The sequence below is a fragment of the Megascapheus bottae genome, chromosome 11, assembly GCF_031878675.1.
Source record: "Megascapheus bottae isolate mThoBot1 chromosome 11, mThoBot2.hap1, whole genome shotgun sequence".
Classification (NCBI taxonomy): domain Eukaryota; kingdom Metazoa; phylum Chordata; class Mammalia; order Rodentia; family Geomyidae; genus Megascapheus; species Megascapheus bottae.
In genome coordinates this window covers 50,913,508-50,930,642 of record NC_143519.1, presented here as the reverse complement: position 1 = coordinate 50,930,642, position 17,135 = coordinate 50,913,508, and the positions used below count along the sequence as shown (strand labels likewise).

Genomic DNA, 17,135 nt, shown 5'->3' with positions numbered 1-17,135 from the left:
TATAATATAATATAATATGCAATAATATTCTGGCACTTAAAATTTGAAAGCTTACCAACATGTTAAAATTATCACATTTAGTTTAAAAATTAAAACAGTTGAATGAAGAGAAAGATTAGTATCATTAAAAAAAAAAGTCCACTTCAGGGCTGCCAGTTTGGCCTAGTGGTAGAGTGCTTGCCTAGCATGCACAAATACCCAGGTTTGATTCCTCAGTACCACATATATAGAAAAAAAAAGCCAGAAGTGGCACTGTGGCTCAAGTGGTAGAGCTCTAGCCTTGAGAAAGCCTAAGGACAGTGCTCAGGCCCTGAGTTCAAGGCAAAAAAAAAAAGCCCACTTCAACATCATCAAAACAAAAACAACAAACAAACAAATATCTGTATCGTGTTGATCCAGAAAATTACAAATGATATAAATTAAGTAATACTGATAGCTCCTCTCTCTTTCTCTCTCTCTTACTATAGACATGTATAGTGAAAGATGAACATCCATTTTCATACATCAGCCCATCTCCATCACCCTGAAAAACTGTCTACTTGAAAACTGAGTTTACTTCATCACTCCACAATCTCTACTTCAAGGGCATTGATAATCATTTTAGAATTTGTTGTCTGACCCAATGAGGCTTAGCTGAATTTCACATTTACCGAACAATTCAGGGTTGATAGCCTCTAGTGTCATCAGTTCCTCTTCTACACAAGAAAAATAAAAACATCAAGCTATCATCTTAAGCATCTGGGGACCATGGATAAAAGATGAGAATAAACTTACTGTGTCCGGGTGACTTCTCACACATCTCCCATTCGTCTATCACATCAGCTACTTAATTCAATCCTACTCTGCCTTGGCAGAGTTAATGTTGCATTGATTTTGATTCATGTATCCTAATGGTCATTTAGGCAGATCATTTGGAAAAGAAAGAAAAAAATAATTAGAAAGTCCAGACACAAATATTAGATTTCCTAAGATTTTATTAGGGCTACCTTACTACATTCCAGTAGCAATGTCCTGCTTTTAGTGTCTGTTTCATTTCTAAATATATATTCAGATATGATAAATACTGTGTCAACAATGTTAATATAAAGTAGGTGCAAATGAAAATTGCTACGGAGAACACACTGTGTGATGGAAAAACCCTGCTAATATAATAAGGTATCACTCATGGCTAACACTATAATAAAATCAATCTCTTCATGTCAAATTACAGAAGGATAAAATTCATTTAGATGGATCCTCAGAATACTAGCCAACAGAGGGCAGGAAACAACACTAAGTTTGTGATAACTCTAAAAAAAGCAGCAGTGTACTCAATATTCCAGTGTTCTGCAGACATCAAGGCCTCTGCCTTTGTACACTGAAACTCAGTAGAGGAAAACAAAAAGATTTAGAAGAAATTTTAATAAATATATATGGTAAAATAGGAAAGAAAAATTCAAGGACAGCAACATTGTACTAAACTGCAGGATAAAACACTTTTTGATTCATTGAACTATTTTTAACATTTAATGGTTATGGAGATCTGATGTGGGGATAAAAGAATAGAGAAAAATATCAGTAATATATAGAACAGACAAAACAAGTAACATTTTTACTAAGTATTTTCAGGACATAGAAATAAATTGAGCTTACATAATGTATAAGTCTAGGATAGTCCTAGAAGAGGCTCACAATAGCGCAATAGCAAGTTACATATATGATCATATAAGATGATGCCAAGCGAAATGAATTCCAAGATATGGAAACAGGAGGTTTTACTTTGCTGTTGTTTTCAGCTGTGTGAAGTTATTTCCGTTTTTCTCGTGTTTTCTCCTTTTGGCTTATCCCCTATTGTCAGTGTATTTGATTTGGGCATGCTGTGTCTTGCATATATATTTGATTTGAGTACCCTGTGTCTTGTATATACATTTATTTTAATTGTCAAGAGAAGGAGTAAAACAAAATGAGACAAGGGACAAGGGGTGAACCAATATAACAGTGATACTCATTGTACTTTTTAATTGCAGTTAGCTTCCATAAAATCTCTTCAAAGGGTATTGAATCCAACTGATATTTGACCTCTCCTAGAAGATCTAATCACCTAAAACAATATTCCCAGGCTTTTTATCTGTGAATGCACTAACACTTCCTGCCATGGGATTAGCTTGAGAGCACAAAAATGAATACAATTAATCCATAGAATCTCTGTTGACCCCAACCATTGCTTAGTAACTCTGAACAATACTAGCCTGAATGTGTGGAGGTTCCCAACACTGACAACTTTCACAGTCTAAGCAAAGTAGATCAATGACAGTTGCTTTCACTTGTGAATAGAAGGGCTTATTCAAATAGTGCCTCCATAGCAGTTCTAGTTCTAAGGTTCCCCTTACTGAGACCTGCAAATAGTGTAGGGGTGGCTTAAAATGGGCAATGGCAGTGGAGATGAGACAAATTGATGTCTAAAAAATGTTCTGCATGAGAGTTGCTGGAATTCTACAGTGGACTAGAAGATAGAAATTAAAGACAAGATTGGGACGTAACTTCTGCTTTGTAATGATATTTGTCCTGATTACTTAAATAGCAAAGGAAAAAAATAAAATGGAGGAGAAAGATAAGTAATTGGATTTATTTTTACTCGGTAGATCCTGTGCTACATTATAATATGATAATATTTCATCATTTTTAAAGCATTTTCAAGCCTGGATTAGCACTCAACATAATTCTGTAAGCACACATGTCTGGTATGTAATTTTTTAAAAGCCAAGTCCTGTATCTCCAATATTAATGGAGTTACCTTTGTGCCAGGTCCTCTAAATTTGAAATCTGCAAAGCCCATCTAATTTAGTTTCTGCAACATCCTGCTGGAATGCACTTTGTTAACTTTATTATAAAGATAAATAAACTGACTCTAAGAGAAGTTAAGGAAAGCTAATTCATTTGTTTATACTTATGCAGCAACATAACAACATCAGTATTCTACTCAATTTCTCTCTTTTTTTTTTTTTTGTCGCACTAGGGTTAGAAATCAGGTCTTCATGCTTGCTACATGAGCCATACTTCCAGAGCCTTTATCTTCTGGTTCTTTTGTTTGTTTGTTTATCAGGGTTGTCACTTTTTGCCCAGGGCCCCTTGGACAGTGACCTTCCTGCTTTTTGTTATAACACAGAAAACAAGCACATACTAACACACTGAGGATGTTCTATTAAGATGGGTGGGGGAGGATCGAGGGAGGGCTCCTGAACACCGTCCCCTGGCTGGCCTCCAACTGCAATCCTCTTCATCACAGCTTCACAAGCAACTGGGATGACAGGCACAGGATGGCATCACAGGCTGGAATGCCACCACAACACAGCTTCTATGTTTCTTTACTGTTCATGATGCCTTCTCCCCACAGGCCAGCCTTGAGAGTCTTAACAGCTTTCTCAAATTCAATATTGTTATCACTCCTTCATGAACAAATATATATATATATGTGTGTGTATGTATATATATGTACAAATGTTTATGTTTATCTGCAGGAAGGCAAACATTCATTACCGTTGGCTCCTTACAAAGGAAAGAGCAAGGATAGTTCATTCATCAAGCTGGTCCACTTGGATATACATGGGGCAGGCAAAGGAAAGACAGGACATGGGCTCTCAGAGACAGTAGTCTTTAGGCAGGGAAAATTGACCCAGAAGATGCTGAGAGCCTAGGGGATGGAAGGGAAAAAGATAAAGGCTAACAATCTCCTTGTAAGGGACCAGAACAGGGCAACTGTTTGTTTATGTATCTAAGGCCAGCCCTGTTTGCTAATGTAGTCAATAAAGCCCTCGGAGTCAAACATCTGAATTGGACATTTTTAAAACATTCCTACTGTGGCTTTGTTTGAAAAGTTCCTGTAGACATTGCAATCAGATAGACTCATATCCGATTGGCACAGGAAAGTATTCTCTTTAGCTTTGTGCTGCTCAGGGTCCTTCACGTCCAGATAATGCTTTCTCTTCCCCCTGGTGGCACAGATTAAAACTCCCACGAATTGAAGAAAAAAGCAGAAATTTGGCTTCTTTCAGCTCATTAGAGAAAGAAGAGCCTATCTGCATGTTATTTCTATTAAAGACACACACACCCACCCACAATAAAACGATGACAGTGTGAGCAGCCAATGTTTCCTTGGTGATTTCCTTCCCTCTGTGCTGAGCTGAAATTATGCACAGCTAATATGAGCACCGGAGTCATAGGAAGGAGGAAATGACTTAGAGAGTAAAAAGCTATTACCGAGCAGGGAAAGGAACTGGGCCTTCAATAGACCCGGTTGCTAACCGGATTATAATGTATACAGGAAAATTATACTTCAGCATTTTAATCTAGGTTGACTGACTGAGCTGGTGCACAATTACTAAAAGGCAGGGTACAGGAGTTTCTCTGAGAAAGGGTGAGAAAGTGGCCTCCCATCCCCTTTGGCTGTATAGTAACCTATTGAGTGATCATTTTTCACCTCCATGAAAATAATGCTTCCTTAAAAGGGCCAGAAGGGACAGCTGATACCAAGTGAAACTGACTCGGATGGATGAGAGGAAATGAAAAGCAAACATGATGTCATTTCACATTTTTGAAAGCTATTTCCAAATGAGAGCTAAAGACATGGTAGAAAGTCACAAGGAAAGCCAGTAGGAAATGTCCCCAAATAGGTGATTAAGATGAAATAGGATCACTTGGAGACACCACTTGCAGTGACTGTCAGGAAGCCATCCTGGGAAAGCTGAGGTGCTGCCACAGCAAAAGAGGACCCATGCAGTGGAAGAGGGAGCATCTCTCTGCCTCTCCTTTTAGGCTGTTGGTCATCATTATGGGCTTTGAATTGGAGGTTCTGTGCTCTAGATATCAGAGATAGGGGCTTGGACCCCCAAAATCTGATGTGACTCAGGGATCATTAGATAAAGAATTTTTTTTTGCCTACCCTCCTTGAGTAAACTACTATTACATTTGCAGTGCTGTAACAGAGCACCCGAGACTGGGAAATTTATAAAGAAAATGATGTATTTATTGTAGACATCCAGTCTCATGGCACTCACATCTCTCAAGGTCTTTTTGCTGTATCCTCAGACATAAATCAGATGACCAGAAAGTACATGTTCAAAGTGGAAAGAGAAGGCAAGCTGGATTTATTGTGTTATCAGGAGGCTGCTCCTATGATAGCTAACTTGTTTCCTCAATAACAGAATAAATCCACGAAGGCAGAATATCATTGCCTAGCCACTTAAACCACTTCTTCAACCATCTTCTACTGTCATAGTGGTGACTAAATTCCAGCACAAGTTTGACAGAAGACATTCAGTCAGGCCATACTCCCAGATAGAATCTTCTTTACGTCTCTCTTCTCTGTTATCACTGAGGGCTCCTTGCTCCCAACAATTTTCTTATCTATGCAGTAGAACTAAGAGTTCTCTTTCCTCTACTGTAGTTTCTTTATTCTAAGATGCATACTTTTACATTCCAACTTAAAACTCTTACCACAAGAAGTATTTTACCATTAATGAATCCAACTGAAATCTTAAAATCCACGAAGTAGTGTCTTTTTCCTTTATTTTTTTCTCTAAATGATACATGATGTACCAGTAAATATGAAACTGTTTCCAGCTTCTAACAATATAAGGAACAAGTGAACAGAATAAGAAGGAATAGAGTGTCCTAGGGTAGTCATGAAAGCTCTTGGGCTGGATTGCTATGACAGGCAAAGGCTGAGGAAGCAGGGATGTGAGTTCCACCATGAGTGATACATGCTGCTCTGCCACTCTCACTAAATGGAAATTAGAAACAGGGAACTAAATGTATGCTTAATGTTTCTGTATTTGCTTTGCTTTAGTTTTGTTTTTCTCATTAGAGTGGCACCAAAGCAATGAGGCTCCTGGTCTGCAAATGAGTGGTAAAAGCATCTCTTTTCCTCATTTACCACTTGCACTGAAAAACACACACCTCCTAACATATCTAGTATGTAATTTCCCATTGTCCTACCTATGCATGCTTTCCTTCTCATCATCCTAGGAAATATATCTGTCCTTTCACCCCTTCGTTTTGGAGCTCTGCTGAGTGAGTGATCAAGCTACTTGGAAAAACCATTGTAAGCAATGGCAGTGAATAATCAACCACACCTTTCATGTACATGTGCATTTCAAAGGATTCTTTGGGAAGCATAGTACTTAGCTTGAAATATTTGAGTTTGAATAGAGGGATATTATATATCTTCAATGTCATTCTATTTTCTATTTTGTTCTAATATTAATACACACATACATGTTCATATACACATATACATACACATGTGCATGTGTATATATAGACATGTGTATATATGATATGTGTGTATTTGGAGCCAATCCTGGGGCTTGACCCAGGACCTGGCACTGTCTCTGAACATTTTTACTCAAAGCTGGCTCTTTGCAACTTGAGCCACAGCTCTACTTCTGGCTCTTTTTTTTTTTTTTTGCCAGTCCTGGGCTTGAGCTCAGGGCCTGAGCCCTGTCCTTGGACTTTCTCAAGGCTAGAGCTCTACCACTTGAGCCTCAACATCACTTCTGGCTTTTTTCTATGCATGTGGTACCGAGGAATCGAACCCGGGTCTTCATGCATGCTAGGCAAGCACTCTACCACTAGGCCAAACTCCCAGCCCCTTCTGGCTCTTTTTTAATTAATTTATTTTTTATCATTAATTGGAGATAAGAGTCTCATGGGCTTTCTTGCGCCTGCTGGCTTTGAGCCATGATTCTCAGATCTCAGCCTCCTGAGTAGCTAGAATTATAGGCATGAGTTACTGGCACCTAGCTCTATTCTATATTTTTGAACCTCCACAAAGATATTAAGAGCAACAGGGATACTTAGTTCTCATCAGATCTCATCATTTTCGTGCCTATTTGTCCTGCTTGAGCTCAAGGTCTCTCTATATTAAGACGTGTAATTAGTGAGCTGGGAATGTGGCCTAGTGGTAGAGTGCTTGTCTAGCATTCACAAAGCCCTGGGTTGGATTCATTGGTATCACATACACAGAAAAAAGCCAGAAGTGGTTCTGTGGCTCAGGTGCAGAGCATTAGCCTTGAGAAAGCCCAAGGATATTGCCCAGGTCCTATGTTCAATTATTCACCATTATTATTGTCCTTGCTTATTTTTTAGAAGTTATGTTTTTGTGCATGGCATTTTCATTTTTTTCTTTTTGCCTGTCGTGGGCCTTGTACTCAGGGCCTGGGCACTGTCCTTGGGTTTTCTCAAGGTTAGACCTCTACCACTTGAGCCAAAGCACCACTTCTGGCTTTTTTTCTATGTATGTGGTACCGATGAATCGAACCCAGGTCTTCATGCATGCTAGGCAAGCACTCTACCACTAGACTAAACTCCCGGCCATGTGCATGGCATTTTTATTACTGTTTTACAGGACTCAAACAGAACAAAGTGAAAAAGAAAAGAGGAGAGGAGAGGGAAAGAAGGGTAAGGGAGGTGAAGGGAGGAAGGAGAAAAAGAGAGACAGTTGAAGAGGAGAAAAGAGAAGGAAGAAAATGAGAAAGAGAGAAGAGAAGAGGAAAAGAGAAAGAGGAGGAAGGGAAGGGAAAAGGATAGGCTTTTCTTTTGCAAATTGCTTACCAATAAGTTTTTAATGAACGTTTTATTCTTCTTTCATGATGACACAGACTGAGGGTATTTACTCAATCTAAATTCTCCTTAGCTTAATGAGAGAATTTGACTAGTTCTTGAAGCAGATTCATCAAAATAAACACTTATTCTGCCACTATTTGAGAGACAGTTTGCTGCCATTGGAAGAGATGAAAAATATTTAAGACAAGGCCACTGCTCCCCAGGTCTTTAATTCCTTCCTGGGGGGAACGAGCTCATGTGAGGCAGAATGGGAGCTAAGTAACAAACAACACAACGACACACAGGATGCACAATTAAGAAATGAATCAGAAAATCAGTGCTAAGTATTTCACAGGGAAAAATTGGCCTTAAAAGTCCTTGAATGAGCTGATTGAAAAGATGGTAGTTTGAACATCTGTTATTTTTATTTACCTAGTACTCTTAGTGCCTTTAGAGAAATTTCCTTTTTCACAGCCTCTTCAACAAATGGTGCTGGCAAAATTAGCTATACATGGGTAGGAAAAATGAAATTAGATCCTTATATATCACCCTACACCAGAATCAATTCCAAATGGATCAAAGACCTAAAGGTTAAAACAGATAGTCTGAAAACATTAAAGGAAGGGAGAGGGTATACACTAGGGCTCCTTGGCAGGAGGTCAAAACTTCCTAAATAAATATCCAGAGACACAACAAATCAAAGGTTGGATAAATGGCACTATGTTAAACTACAGAGCTTTTGCATGGCAGAGGGCATAGTTAGCAAGGTAAGGAAAAAGCCCAGCAGATTTGGAGATCTTCACTAGTCATACAACTGACAAGAGCCTCATATCAAAAATATAACTAGAGATCAAAAAAAAAATTAACCTCCCCCAATAACAAAGCCTCTAAAAACAACCACCCTATTAATAAGTGAACTAAAGAAGGTTTGAGGAAATAAGAATAGCCAATAGACACATGAAGAAATATTAAACATCACTGACCATAAAAGAAATGCAGATCATTGAGATTCCATCTTACCCCACTTACAATGGCATTATCAAACAAACAAGCAAAAAAAATGATAACCAATGCTGACAGGAATGTGGCCAAAAGGGAACATTGCTACATTGGTGGAAATGTAACCTGGTTCAACCACTCTGGAAAGAAATATGGAGGTTCCTCAAAAGACTACTAAACATAGAGCTCCCCTGTGACCCAGCAATCTTACTCCCGGGCATTTCTCCAAATGATCACAAACAAGGTCACAGTAAGGCTACCCGCACATCTATGTTCATTGCAACACTATTTACCATAGCTAAGACATGGAACCAACCCAGGTACCTCTCAGTAGATGAATGCATCAAGAAAATGTGGAATATATATACACAATTGAATTCTATGCTTCCATTAGAAAGAATGACATTGCCCCACTGTAAGAAAGTGAAAAGACATGGAAAAAATCATATTAAATGAAGTAAGCCAGACCTAAAGAAACATTGGCTCAATGATTTCCTGCATTTGTAATAATTAGTATATGTCCGGGGTAGTCCTAGTAGACAATCACAATAGTTAAATAGATACGACTAGATAGAATAATGCTAATTGAAATAAACTCCAAGATATGGAAACAAAAGGTTATCTTTTGTTGTTGATGTTGTTTTTTGTTTTTTGTTTTTGTTTTTGGAGGAAGGACAGTTTTATTATCTTCATGTACAGAGAAATCAACCTTGCACACTTAACCCAGCTTAGTGGCCAGTTCCTTAGCCTTTGCCTTTTCCAGCTTGGCAATTCAAGCCACAGATTTTAGACCCAGGATGTTGCCTCCCCAGTGACTGACGGATCTCATCGTATCTGTCATTGTCATTGGTTCTGATAGCTTCCACCAGCTTTGCCAGCAATCCTCTGACTTCCCAGTTGTCCTGGTTGAAGGCAGCAGTGGTGCGTGTCTTCCTGTGGATGAGGCGCCCCAGCCTGGCCTTGCCCTTAATAAAGATGCGGTGGGGAACACCCATCGTGCGGCACAGGGAGAGATACCCCAGCTCGATGGGGTCCACGTCATGTGCGACCCCTGCTCGAAGGACTGGCCGTCTCAGTGGGGACGTCTCCTTTACCAGCAGCTTTCTTCTCAGCAAGGGCCAACAGTCTCTGCTTCTTCTGCTTTGTCTCTGGCCTGTACTTGTGGGCCAGCTTAAGTAGCTGTGTAGCTGTCTGGCGGTCCAAGGCCTGGGTAAACTGGTTGACCAAAGGAGGCCCTTTCAGCCGATTGTAGGGGATCACCCTTTGTCGTGGATGCAGGATATAGCAGGACTCTTTGACAAAAAGGGTGAGGCCCAAAATTCTTGGGCCTTTTCCCAAACAGACGATTTACCACCTTCTTGGCCTCCTGGTTTTTTAGGACAGCAGGAGCCTGGGCCACCTTCTTCCCCTTGGCCTTCTTTCCTTTCGGCATCTTGGGTGGCTGGAGAGAGCTGGTGTTGTTTTTTAGTGTACTATTTGCAGTTATTTTTTTCTTTCAATTTCTTCCTCTGGCTTACTCCCGGTGGTCACCATTTTTGATTTTGGTACCCTTTGTCTTGCATATAAGTTTATCTGATTTGTGGAAGGGAAGGGGAATCATAGAAATGTTGGGACAAAGGATGAAACAATACAATAGCAATACTCACTGGACATTATGTTGGAAATGAAATTTATAACTCAGGGAAGGGAGAAGTGGGAGAAAACAAGAGAAGAATGTAACATTGTTTGATAAGAAATGTATTCATTACCTTACATATATAACTGTAACTCTCTGGATATCACTTTTTAAATTAAATTCAAGCTTTTTTTAATTTCCCCTTTCTCTTTCATCTCATACTGTACACTATACACGTTGAGTTATTTACAAGTGTACTACTTCATCCAGGTCAAGATTCATCACCATTCTAACATGAACTGGCTCAGGTGTGTATGTTGCTCAATTTCAGGCAAACATAATTTTTCTCTAGTTTGACTACATCTTAATGTTTGAGAAAGAGCTCTTTTCTATTAGGCAAGGAAAAACAGAAAGGAGATGAATATATATTTTTTTCAGTCCTTCTTTTCTCATGGACAGCCATCCTATAGAATAAAGACAAAATACAGAAGAAAAGTAGAAGTGAGGGAAAAAAGATTGATACATTTCTGGCTTCTTTCAGAACTTAAGTGTAGGTCTACCTCCAAGTGCAATGGACCATAAGTTTTCTTCATATATGTATTCAAATATATGCTTATCCTCTTCAAAAACTTCAATTTGAACATGCATTTGAAAATATTCATGAAGGATCACTGGTTTTTTACTTTCTAGTCCTGGATCTTGAACTCAGGGCCTGGGTGATATCCTTGAGCTTTTTAGTTCAAGGGCAGTGCTCTACCACTTCAGATACAACTTCACTTCCAGCTTTTTGTTAGTTAATTGCAGGTAAGAGTCTCAGGAACTTTCCTGCCTGGGCTGGCTTTTTCTTCCCAGATATTTTTATTGTAATTAATAGAAGGGTTGCATTATATTCACCAGATAGAGGGTGCATTACTTCACAAACATTGATACCCTTTCTCATGTCTTGGGGCCCCATTTCCCTCCCCCCCACCCCCCTATCTTGTTTTCCCCACTTCCCTACCCGATTTCAAATAACCAAATACACATATATACAATATATCAGATAACAAGGTGAAATACTGTACCAATATGAGATAACCAAAGGACAGCAAAAGAGATGAGAAATAACATAGTACATTAAGGACAACAATCACTCATTATATGGCTTTTGTTTCTATATCCTAGAGGTCCTTTCATTTGGTGTCATTCTATATGGCCTTATGTATCTAGGTTTTGCTCTATTGCAAATCTCTGCTAGGAGACCCCAAGGTTTCTACTGATTATGACAAATGAGGGAAACCATTGAGCCTATGTTCCTTTGAGTCTGGCTTACTTCACTTAATATGATTTCTTCTAAGTCTTTCCATTTCCTTACAAATGGTGCAATGCCGTTCTTTCTGACAGCAGCATAGAATTCCATTGTGTATAAATACCACAGCTTGTTGATCCACTCATCAACTGAGGGACATCTGCATTGGTTCCATATCTTTGCTATGGTAAATAGTGCTGCAGTGAACATCGTCGTTGGGCTGGCTTTTTTTTCATATATTTTTATTGTAATTAATAGAAGGGTTGCATTATATACACCAGATAGAAGGTGCATTACTTCACAAACATTGATACCCTTTCTCATGTCTTGGTCCCCATTTCCCTTCCCCCACCTCCACCCCTCATCTTGTTTTCCCCCTTCCCTATTCGATTTCAAATAACCAAATAAGCATATATACAATATATCAGTTAACAAGGTAAAACACTGCAACAACATGAGATAACCAAGGGACAGCAAAAGAGAAGAGAGATAACATAGTACATTAAGGACAACTGGGCTGGCTTTTAATCAAAAGCCTTAGACTTCAACCTCCTGAGTGAGTAGAATTATGGGCATGATACTTAACATATTTAGCTCATTTTTAACAGTTTTTTGCTCAAGTCTAGTTTGGGATCATTTTTATCATGTATTCAAGTTTATTGATCTTTCTTCTAATATAATGTGTCCTTCATCCTATCACTTGATTTTCTTTTCATTTCAAGTATTACATTTTTTTAAATTTTTTAATTTTTTGCCAGTCCTGGGCTTGAGCTCAGGGCCTGAGCACTGTCCTTGAACTTTCTCAAGGCTAGAGCTCTACCACTTGAGCCTCAGCACCACTTCTGGCTTTTTTCTATGTATGTGGTACTGAGGAATTGAACCCGGGTCTTCGTGCATGCTAGACAAGCACTCTACCTCTAGCCCAAACTCCCGGCCCAGATATTACATTTTTCATATCTAAAATTATCTTTTTATATGGACATGAGCAATTCTTTTGCCTCAGTTTTTCAAGTAGAAGAGACAAAAGGCATACCTAGATCTCATTGGGGTATTTGTAAGTTAGTTGTCTTCCCTTTCTCCTTGCAACTTGTTCATGGCTTGCCCTGTGCCTTGAATATATGTGCTTTCCCTCGCACATAGCTGTTTTATGACCCATATCAGTTAACAATATCCTCTCTACTACTTCCAGATCTATCCTTTGATTGAGTTATTTCTTCAGGGATGGGTTACATTTTCCTCCATCTTAGACTTCCTGATAAACATTTAACTAATGCTAGATACAAATTCGCTATTGTTGCACTTTGAAATGCAGTTTGTTTACTCGAGATCAACTTTGATATTTTGATGCTTGCTTGCTTTTAGGCTTTCTTAGAGCTGGTCTAGAACAGCCTAATTTATCCCAAATCCTCCAGCACTATCCTCCTGAAGATTCGTGCTGTGCACGTAGAGATTAAGTGACTTCCAAGAATTTTCCTGCTGCTTTACTGGGTTTTGTTGTTGTTATTGTTGTTGTTTTTCTCCCAGCCTCCTTAAGTGTCATCACTCTTATCAAAGATGCCAAAGGACTGTCTAAATATTTTCATAGTTTTCTCTCTGTCTCTGTCTGTCTGTCTGTCTGTCTCGGTCTCACTCTCTGTCTCTGTCTCTTTCTCTTTCTGGTTCCCCTGCTCTCTCTGTCTAACTCTCTGTCTCCCTGCTTCTTTGTCTCTGTCTCTGTCTCTCTGTCTCTGTCTCTCTCTCTCTGTCTCTGCCTGTCTGTCTCTCTCTCTCTCCCTCTCTCTCTCTGTGCATGGGTATGCATAAATGTTTCCTCTCTAGTAATGTGCCTATAAAAATCCCCACTGCCTGAATTCTGATGTCTGTCTCTTCAACTCACTAAGATCCCTTGGCAAGTTTGCTGTTTGTATGTGCTACATATACCAAAATTACCTTTGTGGCTGGAGCAATTATAGGGCTCACCTCATTTACTTTCTTTCTCTTGGGATCCCAGTCCTCTGCTGTCTCTTGTTCAGTGTCTAAAAGTTATTATTTTCTATATTCTGTTTGAATTTCTAGTTGGATGTGAAGGGAGGAAAAACCCCAGAGCAGTTACTGGACTCAACTTCATCGATGGAACCAGAACTCTCCAATTATTTCTTTCCTTATTTATTTATTTATTTATTTATTTATTTATTTATTTATTTAATAGTACTGGGGTTTAAATTCAAGGTCTTATGCTTTGTAGGCAGGTTAGTCTACAATGTGAGCCATGCCCGAGACCTTTTTTCTTTTGTTACTTCTTCAACAGGCTCTCATATTTATGCCTATGCTGTGAGTAGCTAGGATGATAGATTCAATCAACCCTGCCCAGGTCTTATTAAGGAGGTGTCTTGAAAACCTTTTTGCTCAGGTTGGCCTTGCATCACACTCATCTTGATCTACCTTCCAGGTAGCTAGGAAAATAAGCATTAGACAGACACCAGGTCTAACAAATTCTTAATATTTTAACTACTCCATAGTAAAACTCTTTTCCTAGAGAGCAATCTATAATTGCAATTAAGAATAAATAAGACTAAATTAATATTGATACCATCTAATTCATTATCATCATACCATAACTCCCTACTTTTACATTTGTAGTATTCTCAGGAGCCACAATTTAGGAAGTATTTTCTTTTATAAAACATTTATTGGTCAGTTTGAGGACTTGAACGTGGTGCCTTTTGCTTTCATTCAGCTTACTAGCACATGGCTCTGAGGAGCGAAGAAAAATATATATCTATATTTTGATGAACCATTTGCATTTTTGAATTTGTATTTTCTGTAACTTGCTTTTCTGCTTCTGTATACTTGCTTGCTATGACCTTGAGGAAGGTAACAGCAGTTCTCGTGACTAATCTACAACCACCCACTCACCCTTGGGCCCTAGACACTCCTGGATCTGGAGCACGAGTTACCCTCTGGTAGAGAGTATACACATTCCAGACCCTCCACCTAGGCCTGGGGCTTCAAGGGCCATCTGGAACCTACAAGGTCGGACTTGAGGGGGTCAGCAAACTAGGGCAATCGCAAGCCCGTTACCATGGAGATAAAACCATCCTCCTAGAATCACCATAGGGGCTCCTTCCAGTCAGTTCAAAGCAGGACAGCCTGCTAGCCCGACCAATGATTAGCCTCGGCCCCTTTCCCACTTTGTGTTGCGCCAGTCATTGCTAGAAGTTTGGTATGATTTTCCTGCTTGGTGTATCGATTCGTTACTAATGTTTCCTGGGGCCTTCCCCCTACTAAAGAATGTGCAAAAGGTGCTGTAATTTTGGGCTCAGGGCCCCTGGTCTGCACTCTACTATCAGTGCGCAGAGACCCGCTCGCGCTCCTCAATAAACGACTCATTGCAGTTTGCATTGATCCTTGGCCTCTGGCAATCCTTCGGGGGGGCTTCAAGTTTCTGGGCATTATAGCTCTACCACTTATGCCATGCCTCCAGCACAGCTTTGTCCCGGTTAATTGGAGATAAAATCTCTAGGCAGACATTTCTGCCTTAGCTGGTTTGAAACAGATTCTCTGGGTTTTAGCCTCTTAATTAGCTAGGATTACAGGTGTGAGCCAAGAGTGCCTAAAAATAAAATTAATTTTATTAGCATATATTAATTTTACAAAATGAAGGGTCTCATTGTGATATTTCTAGAAGTCATCTTGACCTGTCAAGTTGTAATAATAAAAGAATATAATCTGAGGTAAAGATCAGGAGCAGTCATTTCTATAAGTCCTCACATATAACGAATATTTGACAAATGGCCACCATTACTGCTAATAGGTAAAATGACAGAAAATAGAAGAGAATTCAACCTAGACAGTTTCTTTTTCTAAAACAAATAAACAGAAATAGTAACACTTGTACATTTTCAGTATGGATTCATTTGTTGCCAAGTTTCTATCCAACAGGTCTCATTAACTGAAATGAGAGTTCAAAGGTTCATCAACAATGTACTCCATTTGATATTTTACATCTCCTTGATCAGTTTTTAAAATAACAAATGAATACTACTGATAAGCTTCATAATTGTATTGAAATGGATGTCAAAAAGCAACCAGTTCTGTTTATCTGAGTCCTACCATTCCAGACATGAACATTAAGAGAAAGAAAAATTCCAAACACAATTGAATGTGAAAGGTAAATCCCACAGTTTGCATTTCTTTCAAATCCTAGGAATAGAGGTATCTTCTTTCCTTGGTTAAAATGTAATAGTGTTCTGAAGACACTTGGTTTTGGATTTTGTTTTCTAGGCACCTTGTCACGAAGACTATTCCCATCAGGTAAATGGAAGATCAAAATTGCTCACTCAAGGTGTGATCCAATGACTTTTTATAAATTGTATTCTTTTAGGGAACAAAGAATTATAAGAATTTATATTATAGATATTGTATTGTAGTATTTATAAATATCTTTGTCCCCCTTTCCCTAAAAACAGACCAATAGTGCCTTTATTTATTGAGGAAATTGAGGTCAATAGGTATGTTATATCTTTAACAATATTACTCAGCTATTAACGGAAACTTCTTTAGAAATGGATTAAAGCTGGGTGCTGATGGCTCACACCTGTAATTGCAGATCTCAGGAGCCTGAGATCTCAATTCAAAGTTAGCTCAGGCAGGAAAGTCCATGAGATATCTCCAGTAAATCACCAACATGCTGGAAATGAAACTGTGGCTCAAGAAATACAACTCTAGCCTCAGGGCCACTGTCAGGACCTGAGTTCAAACTCCAGGACTGGAAAGAAAGAAAGGAAGAAATGAAAAGAGAGAGAAAAAGAAAGAGAAAGAGAGAGGGGAAGAGACTGAAAGAGGGACTGAAGGAGGGTGGAGAGGAAGAGAAGAGAGGACAAGAGAAAGAAGAGATGGGAGAGGGAAGGAAGGAAGGACGGAAGGAAGGAAGGAAGGAAGGAAGGAAGGAAGGAAGGAAGGAAGGAAGGAAGGAAAGGCAGGCAGGCAGGCAGGCAGACTTTGAACTTTTCCAATTAACTTTTTGTCTTTAGCTTTTAAAATATCTTTTCACACTTTACGCTACTGTGTCACTCTCAAAAGCTCATACAATCACAGGCTCCCTGGGTAGTTGGCTACTTTTCCCAGCTCTGGGAGAGGGAGAGGGAGAGGGAGAGGGAGAGGGAGAGGGAGAGGGACAAAGACAGAGAGAGAGAGACAGAGACACAGAGAGAATCACATTGCAGACCCCTGTGGACCAAGATCAGTGACCCACCTTTGACCCCCTGGAAGGCAACCTCAGAAGCTTTCAGAAATTTTGCCAATGCTAGAGGAATTTAAAATATGGCTTAAAAAAGGGGTAAAGTCCAAGTCATTTCCCATTTCCCTTCCATCTATTTGCTTAGTAGTTCTCTACTGAGGTTTCAACAGAGTTTACTACAATGTTTATTTATGCATGCAAATGACCTTATTTCCCTACAACACTACACCCTTTGTTCTTCCAGCTGTGGGAACATTTCTGTTTGCTCTTGTCATTTGGTTTTAAAGGATTCTGATGCAAATACATGCTTGGCAGATATTCAGCATTCTCAAGCTCATCCTAGGCTCTGAGTGAAAGGAAAACTGGGCTCCTCAACTTGAGTTTCCTGTTGCTTATAGCAGGTGTAGAAATCTTCCACTGCCAAAGATGTAACA

General features: G+C 39.3%; 1 long non-coding RNA gene and 1 pseudogene across 1 annotated transcript in view; one reads left to right on the top strand and one right to left on the bottom strand.

Annotated features, from left to right (window-relative positions):
• The window catches only part of LOC150057061 (uncharacterized), a 347,640-nt gene that overhangs the window by 224,726 nt on the left and 105,779 nt on the right, over positions 1-17,135 (top strand). The gene's annotated exons all lie outside the window — the stretch shown is intronic.
• On the bottom strand, positions 9,170-10,023 carry LOC150057062 (large ribosomal subunit protein eL8 pseudogene; annotated as a pseudogene).